The sequence below is a fragment of the Petaurus breviceps genome, unplaced genomic scaffold (genome assembly GCF_028583685.1).
Source record: "Petaurus breviceps papuanus isolate PSGF00001 unplaced genomic scaffold, PetGlider_PUasm1.0 90849, whole genome shotgun sequence".
Classification (NCBI taxonomy): domain Eukaryota; kingdom Metazoa; phylum Chordata; class Mammalia; order Diprotodontia; family Petauridae; genus Petaurus; species Petaurus breviceps.
Genome location: NW_027187361.1, coordinates 10,947,242 through 10,962,671, shown reverse-complemented (window position 1 = coordinate 10,962,671; position 15,430 = coordinate 10,947,242). Strand labels below are relative to the sequence as shown.

General features: G+C 36.6%; 1 long non-coding RNA gene across 1 annotated transcript in view; it reads left to right on the top strand.

Annotated features, from left to right (window-relative positions):
* Positions 1–15,430, top strand: part of LOC138149837 (uncharacterized) — a 30,764-nt gene that overhangs the window by 14,428 nt on the left and 906 nt on the right. Inside the window, exon 2 of the long non-coding RNA XR_011165429.1 lies at positions 13,963–14,037. This is a non-coding gene — a long non-coding RNA (uncharacterized lncRNA). The remainder of the gene's footprint in view (positions 1–13,962; positions 14,038–15,430) is intronic.

Below are 15,430 nucleotides of genomic sequence, written 5' to 3'. Positions count from 1 at the left end.
GGGAGGAGGGCAGGGAAATTGGGGTTAAGTGACTTGTCCAAGGTCACACAGCTAGTAAGTGTTAAGTGTCTGAGGCCAAATTTGAACTCAGGGCCTGTGCTGACTCCAGGGCTGGTGCTCTATTCACTGTGTCACCTAGCTGCCCCCTGACTTGGTGTTTTTATGTGAGAGTTGGACTCTCTTCCTGCATGGTCCCAAACTTTTTGTCTTTGGCTCAGGGTCTTACTTCTGGCTTTCACTGGAGCTCAAGAACTACCTGCTTGATAAAGCATTAGAGGGTACACTTTCCTTCTGGTTTGTAGTACGGAGTGGGGTTCCCTGTTGACCTTCCCAGGGTGTGAGTTTTCTCTGCTGGCCTGCCCCAGGGTTAGGATCTTAGACTTCTGAGTTGGTATGGAAACAGTTTTTCTGCTGGTTGTCTGGAGTAGGGATCTTGTTGCTGATCTGCCCCAGTGGTGAGGCCCTGCTGCCTGGTTGCTATGGAAACAGGGCTTTTCTTGGGGAGAGCCCCAGTAGCATGGTCTTGCTGTTGGATGACCCTGAGATGAAGCCTCAGTGCTGGTCAGCAAAAGGGTCAAGGTCTGACTAGTGGTTTATACTCGGGCCACTGGTGTGAGGCCTTGCTGTGCAGCAGAAACTGCAGGCTTGCCTAGGGGGTTGCTGGTTTGCAGGAGGGTGAAGCCTAGCTGGTGAACTACCCCAGGCTTGGAGCCCTGCTTCAGGTCTCCTGCTATAAATCTGGCTATTACTGTTCTTGGACCTCACCCCACCTCCCACTCTAAGAAGACAGACTTTTCCTTTTCTGCTGGTAAACTGCTTCTCTGCTCCTAGATCAACTCTGAGATAGTTTTCAATGTGTTTGAAGCGGAATTTTGGAGGGCTTCAGAGGGTTCTTTCCTCACTCCACCATCTTGGCACTGAAAGTCCCAGGAAACTTTTCATTAAAAATTTTTTTTCAGTTCCAAATTCTCTCCATCCCTCTAATACCTTCTAGACCTATTGAGAAAGCAAGCAATATCATATCAATTATACAAGTAAAGTCATGCAAACCCATTTCTGTATTAGATACATTGCAAAAAAAGAAGAAAGTGAAAAAATTATATTTCAGTTTGAACTCAGAACATGTCAGTTCCCAGAACATATCTGGAGTCAGATAACATTCTTAATCATGGGTCCTTTGGAGTTATCTTGGATCACTGCATTGATCAGAGTAGTTCTGTTTTTTACAACTAAGCATCAATAAAATATTGCTATTACTGGGTACAATGTTAGCAAGATCTATTTGTTAAGTTTCCAGTGTTTCTGTATCTCAGAAAGTGGCAAACATTACAAATCAGGGCTTGATTGTTTTGTCGATTGTCTAGACTTAAGAAAGAGAAAGAGAAAATGTTAGTCATGCAAATTAAAGTATGTCATGTAGAGAGAGGGAGGAAGAAAATTTGGAACCAAAGTTTATTAAAAAATTACTTCTGTTTGTCTCCACTCCAGAGCTCATTGGCATAAAACAATAATTATTTTGCTGCTTTAAAAGCTGTCTGAGGAAAGAAAATATAAAGAAACTTTACCAATGATAGAAAAAGTAAAATATGTGACCATATGCATAATTTAAAGTATACCTGAAAGGTACTCTGATCTTTTTGAAGCCCCCTTTGTCCTGTCCCTGATGTCTGAATTTCTATCATTCAGATATCCCTTTTTTAACATCCTGATAGTGGAGGAAATTAAAGCATAATCCCCTGTTAAAATACAAATATTCTAGGAAAGGGTAACATAATATGAATTATTATGAGCTTTTGATTAGCTATCATGGTTAGTTTATTAATATGCATCATTATCAGTTATTAGCCCTCTATTTTTATTAGCTTATCAGAGTCTTACCTAACTACAAATTTTATAAGGAGGGATGTATAAAAGCGGGGTGGTTTAGGGGGCCCCATGAATGCAGGAGCAGAAGGACAGCAAGAACATGAAGAAAGTGGAGCCACAAGGGGGAGAGGACTGAAAGGTAGATGAGATCAATTAATCCATCAATGAACATTTAGTAAGTGCCTACTATGTGCTAGACACTGTGCTAAACTCTGGCAATTCAAATAGAAGCAAAAGGCAGCCCCTGTCCTCAAAGAGCTTACAATCTAACGAGGGAGAAACATGCAAACAAATATATACAAGGAAAGCTATATACAGGATAAATAGGAAATAATTAACGGAAGGAAGTCAGTGCAATTAAGAGGGGTCAAAGCTCCCTGTAATAGGCAGGAATTAGAGGAAGTCAGGGAGGTCAGAACAGAGGAGGGATGGGGGACAACCAGAGAGAATGTCACAGATGGAATGTCTTGGTCATTGAAAAACCAGGAGGCCAATGTTGCTGTATGGAAGAATACATGTTGGGGAATAAAATGCAAGAAGATTGGATGGGTTGGTGGGGAGCAGGTTAGGAAGGGCTTTGAATGGCAAAGAGAGGGTTTTGTATTTGCTCCTGAAGGCAATAGGAAGACAACAATGATGAACTTTACTCATTTCCAGAAAATGCAGTTTTCAGAATTCTCATCACAGTGGGGCGCTTGGGCACATGTGGGACCCAGCTGGCTATTCCCCATCAAAAGAGAGAACCTACATTTTTTTCTGTGTCTACTATCTTTTTCTGAGGCCCTATTTGTACACAATTCCTGCAGATGGTGGGAGGAGAGGAAGTGGGGCACGTTTTAGCATGCCTGACAGCTTTTTTTTTTCCATTTTTGAGACTCTATCCTGTTACTAGTCCCTAAATCCTCAAAAAAATATTGGTTTGTTCCAGTTTAAAAAAATGAAATCCTCCCCTCTGTCTGTGTCTAAGCCCCTATCTAATATTTCACTGCCTTCTCTGCCTAGAGCAGGGTTATGAAGTTGGTGTGGCATTTCCACAGACATTTTGACATGTGTGTGGGCCAGTTTCCTGATTAGAATGCTTTCTCTTTTGAGAGTTCTCAAACTGCTTAGGAGCAGGAGATAGCCAGGAGAACAGACACTGAGGTGTATAACAAAACATAGCTGTGTTTTCAACAAAACAGTTTTACACTTAGAGAATTTGGGCTTCTGGGCAATGGCCCCAAGGGCTAGATCAGGGAGCAGACAGATAGATACTGTATATCAAACATTCCCCTTCAGACAGTGACCTCAGACATTCCTTTGCTGATGTTTGGTGTTAGGGTCGGCGGGTGCTTCTTAACTGCACCCAGCTTTTTCAGAAGTGTGATTGTTTTGGCAGAGAAACCTGAAATCATCCAACTCCACTTTGACTAATGCAAAGCCTTCCCTTTCAAGAAAACCAGCCTACATAAATCCTTGTGTTGACTATTTCATCTAGCTTTGAATGTGTTTTCCCTCCTCGATTACACAAAAAAAAAAAGGGAAATGTTTTTGGAGATGTTTAATTCAACTGCATTTTTGACATCTCATTTTCAGTTAATGCCCCAAATTGAATGATACCACTTCAGTTCTGACAAACCAAGTTCACATTCTTCTTAAGGTCAGAGTGGAAAATGATCTTTTTCATTGCTAATATCCCTTTGTGAACATGTCAGAACACTTTTTTCATTTAATTCATCAGGTAGTTTGCAGAGAAATCAGATCCAGGAGTCTGTTGCCCTACCTTACTGCACCTGTCTTTGCCATCAACAATTGCTTGTTAGTATTAGAAGCACTCAATTAATCCCTACACTGTCAAGTGAGATGAAACAAATATATTAACATCATTTTGGCTTTAGTGATTAAACATATCTTCAGATTTGATACATTTGGTGTAATCTGCTTACTATATTACTGCATTCAATAAATTCCTTAAAAACATTCAGTGGTTTGCATTCACTTGCTTTTTCTTTTTTAATTTATTTTTTTGTCACATTTAAGTTCTGAACTTTCTCCCTCCCCACTCTGCACTAGGGAAAACTATCAGATGACACAGATCTACAAATATTTGCAAACTATGCATACTTCTATTTATCAGTTCTTTCTCTGGAGGTGAATAGTGTTTTCCTTCATAGATCCTTTATAGTTAGTTTGAATATTTATAGTACTCAGAATAACTTGATTGTTCACATTTCTTTGAAAAATATTGCTATTACTGTATACAGTATTATATTGGTTCTGCTCATTTTACTTTTCATTATTTCATGCAAGTCTTTCCATCTTTTTCTAAATTCAACCACCTCATTATTTCCTATAGCACAGTCGTATTCCCTTATAATCATATACCACGATTTGCTTAATCAGTCCCCAATTTGTTTAGCCATCATCAGTTTCCAGTCCATTCATTTCTTAATTATATTCAAAGATCATCCACAATCAAACTCCAGTATAACTTTCAAGCCTTTTTATCCATTACTCTTCTTCACATGCTCTATCAATGTGTTGGGCAGAGGAGGAATTGTGAAGGGGGGTTCTGAATCTGTGATTTCCTTGGTGTAGGGAATACCCTGGTGAGGAAATTCTTTTGCCAATGCAGATTTTCCAGTTACACTGAGAAGGTAAATGTTTTGTCAATTGTGATATAACCAACACATGTCAGATACAGAACTTGGTCTAACATATTCATAACTGTGGTATTATATTGCTTCCTTCTCTGAGACCTAGCTATAGACAAATTGGATTAAAAACACTCCAAAACTTTTTTTTTGATTCCTTGATTTTCCTTATGCTCCAAAGTCCCCATTCTCTACCTCTTCATAAGAACCTTTGTCCCCATAAACTGCCATATTTATTGTATGTCTTCAGGCACAGTAGGAGGTATGGACAAGAAGGTTTCTGTCTGCATTATTTCCCCACCCAACCTCTTTCCTCCACGGCCTCTGTCAGGAGATCCAGATTTTCTGCCTGCCCAATTTTCTTTGTAGCCTGAAGGGTGGGCCAAGTAGTAGCCCAAGGCTGAAGAATGAGCTTCTGTTTATGGAGGTATTTATATTTCTTTTTAAATAATATTTTATTTTCCTGAGTTACATGTAAAGACAATTTTTAAAATTTTTTTTTTAATTTTGAGTTCCAAATTTTCTCTCTCCCTCCCTCACCTCCCCTCTCCCTGAGACAGTAAACAATTTCATATAGGTTATACATGTTCAGACATGCAAAACATATTACTATGTTAATCATCTTGTGAAAGAAGACACAGACCCAAAGGAGGGCAAAAAAACAACATGAAATAAAATATTTCTTAACCATTTAACATGTATTAAACTGTGCTACCACTTTTTAAATTTCTCTATTTTTAATGTGTCACTGATGAGGTTTTTAAGGATCCCTTACCCCATTTCCCCATAAATTGTGTTGGTTTTATTGTTTGATATTGAATAGTGTTGTATTTTTTAGGCACTCAAAAGTTACATCAGAGTTTAGCTGCCTGAACTCAAATTCCAAGTGCTTAGCACAGAGCCTGGCAGATAATAAGGATTAAATTAATGCTTTTAGATAGTCTGTTTGACTTTCTGCTCTGCTCTACTTTGTATTTACATATATATAATGTTACTATATTAATGTAATTATTTTAATTATTTATTTTATAGATATTATATTGATATAATTAATATTAATGTATTACTATTATGTGTGTCTGAACATATATAAATATATGCAGCTAAACAAAATAAGTCTTACCATTCTTCACATGACAGCCATCAAATAACTAAATATAGCTATCATTTCCCTTCCCCTTCACTCCCCTTAATCTTCTCTTCTCCAGGTGTAATATCCCCATAATCCTTCAACTAATGCTCACATAACATAGGTCAAGATCCTGTTTGTCCTCTTCAAATAACTTTCCTTCACAACCTCTAGTGTCCAGAACTGATCTGGAGACTCTTTATGTGATATGACAAGGTTGGAATTACAAAGAGACTATCAAGTCCTTATTCCTGGAGATTATAGCTTTCTTTTTTTATGGTCTCCATATGTTTTTATTATTTTTTAAATGCTCTATTAACTTCTGCTTTACATCATTCATTTCCGCCAGATTTTGAGTTACAAATTTTCTCCCCGTTTTTCCCCTACCCACCACCCCAAAATAGCAATCCCACAGTATATCCCCTCATCCAATCTGCTTGCTCTCATATTTTCTCCCATACCCCTTTCAACTTTTCCAGTGGATCTCTATGCCCCAGTGCCTGTATATCTTATTTCCCAATAAGATGTAAAATATTATTAATAATAGTATATATACATATATATGTGTATATATATATATATGTATATATATATATTTGAGTATTTGATTTTAAAACTTTGAATTCCAAATTCATTCCCTTCCTCCCTTGTCACCCACCCTTCCTGGGAAGGTAAGCAGTTCAGTATAAGTTATACATGTGTAGCTAATGCAAAACAATAACGTAGTAGATATATTGTAAAAGACTGACTATATTTCCCTCCCTCCTTTCCCACCTCCCACTTGTTCTATTCTCTACTTTGATCCCGTTCCTTTTCAAAAGTGGGTGCTTCCAAATTCCGTACCGCCCAGCCTGCCCTCCCTTCCATCATCCCCCCTCTCATCCCCTTCCCCCCCCTACTCTCCTGGAGGGTGAGATACCCTATTTAGTGTGTATTTCATTCCCTCCTCAAGCCAAATTCAATGGGAATAAGGTTGACCCATTCCCTTTTGCCTTCTTATTCTTCCCCTCCATTGTAACCATTTTCTCTTGCCTCTTCTATATGAGATAGTGTACCCCATTCTGTCTCCCCATCTACTCTCATTATATTCCTCTCTCACCTCTTAATTTCACTTTTTAAGTATCATCCCTTCCTGTTAAATTGGTCCTGTGCCCTCTATCTATGTATACCTGTAAACATATATACACACATTCGCATATGTATTCATATGCCCATATACCCTCATATATAGACATATATATATATGTATATATATATATATATATATATTCCCTTCAACTAATGAGAAATGTTTCATAAGTTACAATTATTGTTTTTCCATGTAGGAATGTTAATAGTTCAACTTTGATAAGTTCCTTATGATTTCTTTTCCCTGTTTACCTTCTCATGTTTCTCTTGCTTCTTGTATCTGAATGTCAAATTTTCTATTTAACTTGGTTTTTTCAGCAAGAATGTTTGAAAGTCCTCTATTCCACTAAATGACCATATTTTCCCCTGAAACATGATATTCAGTTTTGCTGGGTAGGTGATTCTTAGTTTTAATCCCAGCTCCTATGACCTCCGGAATATCATATTCCAAGCCCTTCAATCCCTCAGTGTAGAAGCTGACAGATCCTGGGTTATCCTGATTGTGTTTCCACAATATTCAAATTGTTTCTTCCTGGATACTTGTAATATTCTCTCCTTAATCTGGGAATTCCAGAACCTGGCTATAATATTCCTTGGAGTTTTCTTTTGGGGATCTTTTTCAGGAGGTGATCGGTGGATTATTTCAACCTCTATTTTGCCCTCTGGTTCTAAAACATCAGAGCAGTTTTCTTTGAGAACTTCCTGGAGGATGATTTCTAGGTTCTTACTTTGGTCATGGCTTTTAGGCAGTCCAATAATTTTTAAATTATCTCTCCTGGATCTATTTTCCAGGTCAGTGGTTTTTCCCATGAGATATTTCACATTGCCTTCTATTCTTTCATTTGTTTGGATCTGTTTAACAGCATCTTGATTTCTCATAAAGTCATTAGCTTCCATTTGCTCCAATCTAATTCTGAAGCAATGATTCTCCTCATTGAGCTTTTGAGATTCTTTTTCCATCTGGCAAATTCAGCTTTTCAAGGCATTCTTCTCATTGCCTTTTTGAGCCACTTTTGCCATCTATTTTTTAAGGTTTGATTTTCCTCAGTCAGGCTGTTGACTCTCATTTCATAATTTTCTTGCATTGTTCTCATTTCTTTTCCCAATTTTTCCTCCACTTCTCTTATCTGCTTCTTAAGGTCCTCTATGGCCTGTAACCAGCTCTTATTTTCCTTTGAAGCTTTTGGTGCAGGAGTTCTGACTTTACTGTCTTCCTCCTATTCCATGCTTTGCTCCTTTTTGTCCCCAAAATAGGAGTCTAATGTTGGAATCTTCTGTCTGCTTTGTTTCCTTTGCCTGGTCATCTCACCCCTCAGTCACTTGACCCCTGGGCTTTTTGCCACAGTAGTACTCTGCCACCAGACAGGGGAGCTTTCATCCCAAACACTGGGGTTTTCTCAGCTGCCGCAGATATTAGATGGGTGCCCTCTCTGAGGTCTCCACACACTCTGGCAACCTGGACACACTCCCCAGGACTTCTACCCTACACTGCAATCCAGATCCAAGAATGCTAAAGCAGAGAGATGACCCCTCAGACTGGTGCTGGGTCCCCTTACACTCTGCAGGCCAGGAGCTGAAGCTGCCACGTGGCGCTGGCTGGCTGTGCTGGCATCTCAGCGGCTCCTCGCCCCAGGGGCAAAAGCCACGCACTCCCACTTACTGGGTCCCAAAGTCCAGACTGCACTGACCTTTCACTATGTCCTTCGCATCTATGTGTTGATAAATCTGGAAAAGGCCACAGCTGCTGCTGATCTGGAGTCCCTTCAGCCTGAGGCTGGTCAGGCCCACCCTGGGGCTAAATCCTTGGCAAGGTGCTGTGCTTGGCTCCCAGAGCGCTGTGCTGGGTGATTCCTGCCGGCCTGCTGGGCTGTCCTCGGCGGGGGATTAGCTTCTCTGTGTCATTTTCTGGGTTCTGCAGCTCCAAAGTTTGTTCAGAGTCCCCTTTATACATGGATTGGGGAAGGTGGAAGCTGGAGCCTCATGGAGCTCCTGCTTCTACTTCGCCATCTTGACTCTGCCTCAATTATGGCTTTCTTAAAGAAACTCAAGATCTCTATCTTTTTTTTATTTTTATGGTCACAACACATTTGCTTACTCACATAGATTTTGCAATCATGTAAATCCATATCTTTTATTTTATTTAGCCAAGGATCTTCCACCTTATCATTCTGAAGTTGCATTTTTTTACCTCAAATATCAGACTTTGAATTTAATCCTACTGTATTCCATCTAATTATATTCAATCCAGTGTTATTTCTTAGAAATATCTTTTTAGATTCTTAGTCTATGATTTGTATGTTGCCTGGCTTTCTGTGGCAAGAAAAATTGATAAGTATGCCTTTTTCTAAGTCATTGATAGAAATATTGAATAATGTGGAATCAAGTGCCTTGTTTATTCCCTCAGTTTCTTTTTTCTTTTCTCTTATTGCTGTAGCTAACATTTCAAGCACTATATCGAATAGGAATGGTAACAAGTGACATTCTTTAACAGATTTTATAGAAAAGATGACAAATTTAGGGGCAGCTAGGTGGCGTTGTGAATAGGGCACCAGCCCTGGAGTCAGCAGGACCGAAGTTCAAAGACAGCCTCAGACACTTGACACATTTACTAGCCATGTGACCTTGGGCAAGTCACTTAACCCTAATTGCCCTTCAAAAAGCAAAAAAATAAAATAACAAATTTCTCCTCTTTACATGTAATGCTGGTTCTTGGTTTGATACATACTATGTACCAAGTTAAAGATTCCTATGTTTTCTAGCGTTTTTTTAATTGAAAAAAAATTTGTCCAAAAGTTTTTTTCATCTATTGACATAATCATACATTTGTCATTCTTATTATTAATATGGTAAGTTTTGTTGAGTTTCCCTAGTATTGAGCCATCCCTTTGTGTCTGGTATAAATACAACCTCCTTATGTAGTACATAAATTTTGTGACATGTTGCTGTAGTCTTTTGCTAATTAATATTTTATTTTATTTTGTGTCAATATTCATGAAGGGTATTGGTACATAATTCTCTCTCCATTTTGTCTTTCTTTGGTTTATGTATGAAAATAATATTTATAATATTGGAGGAATTTGGTAGCATACCTTCTTTTCCTAGTTTTGCAAATAATTTGTATAATATTGAAATTATTTTTAAATGTTTGATAGAATTAATTTGTAAATCTTTCTGGTCCAGAATTTTTTCTTTGGGAATTCATTTATTGTTTGTTCAATTTCATTTTCTAAGATTGTTATGTAAACTTTCTGTTTCTTGTTAATTTATGCATTTTCTATTTTTGAGGACAAGTTTTTTTCACATCTAATTGGGCAAAATAATTTCTAATAACATCCTGAATTAATTTATATGTTAGATATTACAATTTTGTTTTCATTTCTCTTTTTAAAAATCAAAAAACTAATTGTTTTCTTATTTTTTTCACAAATCTGCAAATTTGAATCTCTGCTTTGATTTTCATAGTTTATATTTTTGGTGCCTGATTGGGTTTTTTAATTTGTTGGTTTTCTATGGCTTAAAATTATATGGTCAATTTATTCATCAATTCATTTTCTCTTTTCATGGTGAAAAATGTTCATGGTGAAAACAAATTTCCCCTAGGGATTGGCTATGGCCTCAAAACTTTTATTATCTTAAAGGAAATTATACATCCTTTCAATTTGTTCTTTGGTTCATCAGTTGTTTGAATTAAGTTTAAGTCTCATTTTGATATTTAATTTTAAGGGCCCTCAAATTGAATATAAGATGTGTTCAATATTTCTTATTTCTTTTTTCCACATTTGTTTATAAGGTTTTAATGCATGGTTAGTTTTTGCAAAGGTGCCACACATTGCTAAGAAATATCTATTCTACTTAATATTCTCATTGAATAATCACTAGAGATCTATCACATTTAATTGCTCTGAAATTCTGTTCAAATCCTTAAATTTTTAATTTTTGTTTAGATTAGTTTGGATTTGTTTAAAGTAGTCTAGCTTTGAAAGGGGTATACTGAGGTAATCTATTATAATAGTTTTCTATCATTTTTCTTCCTGAAATTAATTTAACATTTCCTTTAAATGTTTCGATATTATATCATTCAATTTATATGTAAATTGATTGAAAAGTTTACTGTACAGTCAAATCACTCACTTTAGACAGCTCCTATTTTCCATTCTAACTGGATGTTTTATTTCTCTTAATTTTAATTCAATGGAATTTCTCATCTTTCCGAAGTTGATTTGCTTAATAGTATTTTATACTACCTATCCTTACTCTGAATCCTTTGAAATTTGGTGTCCCAAAGTCTAAAATGCAGATCAGATAATAGCCAGAAAGGCCTGGGCCAGGAGGACTTCTGAAAGAAGTAGTAGGGTTTTATTTTGGTCATTATTTATTTCATCTGGGGCATTGCTACTGTCTCTCCATCTATTGAATGTTGACCTTCATGGGCCCCTAAGGTGCCCTGCACCAGAAACTTGCATGGAGATGACCTGGAACAGCTTGCCATCTAATCATTGCCCTCCTAGTCTAGTCCCTGCAGGCTCCTGACCCCTAGTCTGGAGTCAGAATTACAGCAGAAGGCTCGTAATGACCTTGCTTCTATCTCCTTAGCTCCAGGTCTCCCCAGATGCAGATTTTAGGTTTCCCCACCTAGTCCGCAAGACCATGAAAGGTTTGGGGGGGGGGAAGTTGTTTTGTTTTGTTTTACACTGAATTGGTCTTTTCTGCTTATCTTTTTTTATTTAGTGCCAATAGGTCTGGATATCTCGTTGTGCAATCTGAGTTATAAAAATTTCAGTTGACCCAGTTTCTCCTTAGATTTCTTGATAATTGCATGTTCTGGTGCTTTTTTTGTTTTGTTTTGTTTGTTTCATCATTGTTGGAGTAGTTGTGGAAGAGATCTGGGTTCTCTTGCTTCCCCACACTCTGTCATCTTGAGGACGTCTCCCCATGTTTATTTCCTGAATTCAAATATGTTTACACATGTCTTTGTTAGGCATGTTCTTTCCATGTCTAGGAGTCTGTCACCCTTATATTTTAATCCATAATCCAAAAATCCAAATCCCATTCACACTCACTACTTTCTTAGCAAGCTCTTTGCTTCTTAGCCAACAAATGAATGTGTTTCTTTTATGTGTCTGTGTTCAACAGACAGCAGTGAACAGCAACAACAAAAACCAGTCCCAAATTTCTTTAGTTTCTTACCCAAGACTTTGCCATCTTTGATGATATTTTTAAATACCATCTGGCGATGCCATGTGCCAAAGTGAATCACCTTGTCACAAATAACACTATCAGTAACCTTTAACTTAAAAACCACTTCCTCCAAGACCCAGGTAAGTTTTTTCAGTAATGACATTTTTCTTGCTGTTCTTCATGTAGTACTTCTTTATGTTCCTAAAGGATGATCAACGACAATAACAAATATAACCTTTATCAGATTGCTTGCTGTCTTGGGGAAGGGAGAGGAGAAAAGGAAGGAAGCGAGAAAAAGTTGGAACTCAAAATCTTACAAAAATGAATGTTGAAAAATATCTTTACATGTAATTGAAAAGAAATAAAATACTATTAAGTGCAAAAGTAAGAAGAAGAAAAAAGCTTTACCAAGTACGTTGTTCTGAACCATATAGTATTTACTCAGAAATTGTTGACTGAAATGAGTTAACATGACAATATACCAGGGGCAGCTAGGAGATATACAGTGGATAGAGTGCCGGGACTGAAGTCAGAAAGACTCGTCTTCCTGAATTCAAATCTGACCTCAGGTACGTATTAGTTGTGTGACCCTGAGCAAATCACTTAACCCTGTTTGCCTCAGTTTCCTCATCTGTAAAAGGAGCTGGAGAAGTAAATGGCAAACCACCCTGGCATCTTTGTCAAGAAAACCCCAAATGGGGTCATGAAGAGTTGGACAAGACTGAGAAAACAACTCATAAGAACAATAAAACAAACTGATATTTTGTGGTCAAAGATACATAAGCTAAGGGAGTAATGAAGTCAGTTCATCTGAGCAAAGCTTTCATTCACTTTTCAGGTTTCCTTTAGCATGTTACTTAAATACCATGCAATCAGTCACTTTCATTTCATATCAAAACCTGATGCACTTTTCTCTATTTCATTAAATAATTAAATGAAGCTGGAGAGCCTGAATTGAAATGAATCCATTTCATACCTTTGATTCAGATTGAATTAAAATTCTAGATCTCTGAATTCATAGGCCTGCTGATCTCTATTCTCTTTTATTAATATGACGTTTTCCCCTTTAAAATGTTAACAGTGATATTTATTTTAAATCTAAATTAAAAGATTCATCCTGAAATGCCAGCAGCATTGCAACATTAGTACTATTTTGACATTTCTGGGGTAAAGTAATATATCCCATGGGTTCTTCAGTTTTACTTTGCTAATTTTCATATAAATCATGTCATGTGGAATCTTTTATGCATGCAAAATATCAAAGAAAGAATGTCTTTTACAAATGGCTTGATGGATGTTGAATTACAATTAAATCGCTATTTTCTAATTAGCACAATAGGAACATTTGACCAACCAAATATTTTCTGAAAATACTTTGACTGAAAATACTCAGAAGAATTTTAATGATTTTCTCCATGGCTTCAGACAAACTGGTAAACTCTTCTGTATTTTTACTTCTCCCTCTGTGAAAGAGCAGTTGTCACACAATATTTTTTCCTTTTCTGTGTTAGATTTAGATACAAACTAAATTATATTATTAAATTCTGATACTTTTTAATATTCTGTTCAGCTTTCAGTTCTACTTTGGAAAGCATCTAGCAGATTGTGAAAGTGACAGTATGTTAGCAGGAATAATGATATAATATATACTCAATATATAATATAATATGTAATGTAATATACATAATATTTTATATATAATAATATATTATATATAATATAATAATGATACCCAAAATTATTTTGTGCTTGAAAATGGACTGAATTATTCCTTTTGGAGTCTAAAGGGAGAGTTGAAGGAACAAAGAAATGAGAAAATGGAATGCATAACTAGTTCTAAATAGACACTTTTATCCTTCCTTATTCCAAATATACTTTCTGCAATACATCCATTCTCCCTTTTGGCTCCAAAGAGATTAATTCAATATATTTTCTTGCTACAATATGTCTTAGTTTTATGCACTTCTGGACCCTTCCAAGCTTCATCCCTAATTTCAACATTTCTCCCATGTTACCTTTTGTTTTTAGACCTAAGCCACAGCTCATGGTCAGACCATACAGCTCCCAGAAGAAGAATACTGCCAGCCATTCTTACTTCAAAAGGTATATAACTGTGCTACTCAGATAGAATAACCTGGCAAAGAAAGAAGATATAATTTCAGGAATTTAAAGAAGGCCCCGATGCTGCTGATTTCATAGTTTATCAACAGCATTATTTCCTTTACTTATATTTGTGATCCATGAAACAAAAACAAATACTTTTTGGAAAGGAAACACTTTGACCTACTATTATAGATCATTTACAATTCACTGTGGAGATAAAACATGACAGTATATAGTATATTGGACTTGGAGTCAAGAAGCCCTGAGTTTGAATTTTGTCTTTGACATGTACAAGCTCAGTGTGCCCTTAGGTAAGTCATCTAACCTCTGGGAGGCTTAAATATCTCTCTAATACATATATTCTAAAAAAATCACAAATGTAGCATGAATCAAGAATTTTATAAAGGTATCTAATGAAGATTTGTGAAGAGAAATCAAGGGGACATTGAGCTTCCTTACATAGATACATACATACATACATACATACATATATACATATACACACATACATACACACATATATATGTATAGTGACAACACTTCAGGAATCAGGTAAGGAGATAATTGATTTGATTAAAGAATCATTTAATAGATACTTGCACTGTGCCAAGTGCTTTACTAGACACTGGGTATATAAAGTGAAAAATGAGGATAAAAAATGAGAGCCTTCAAGGAATTTGCATTTTATTGATTCTTTTTAAACAAATTAACTTTTCAAAAATATATATACATACCAAAAAAAACTTTTCCATTTATGTATAATGTTTACTATTGTGTATGTAATTGGGGAGTTGGTAAAAAAAAAAAAAAGCAAAAAAACCCTGACCTTGGAAACATATGATGAGGGTTTTTCTTCTAGCTTGGCCATTTCCTACTCTTTTGACCCTGGGCAAATAAGTTACTTTGGCCTTTAGTTTTCTTATCTGTGTTAAAAGAAAAAAAAAAGGCAGTGATTTTATTAATACTGGGATGTCCCGATGTGGAAATTACTTTAACTGATGAAGACTGGCAGTTCATCTGCATTTCAGATGCTTCAAGTGTTGCCTGAGACAAAGAGAGTTTGAGTGGCCTAAAGACATGTGGCCCACTAGGTCTTCAGGTATGGCCCTTTGAATCCAAACCTCACAGAACAAATCACCTTAATAAAAGAATTTCTTCTGTAAAACTTGGACTCAGTTAAAAGGCTGCATTCAAGTACCTAGAAGGTCACATGTGATCTCAAGACTGCAGTTTCCCCACCCTGCCTTTAACCACTTGACTTTCTATTCAAAGTGCTAAACTCATACATCAGAAATTTCTCTCCAAAACGGAAGTAATGAGCTCCCCTCCACTAGGAATATTTGAGAATATATTGGTTAATTTTCAGTTGTATAAAGGAGATTCTTGCATTGGT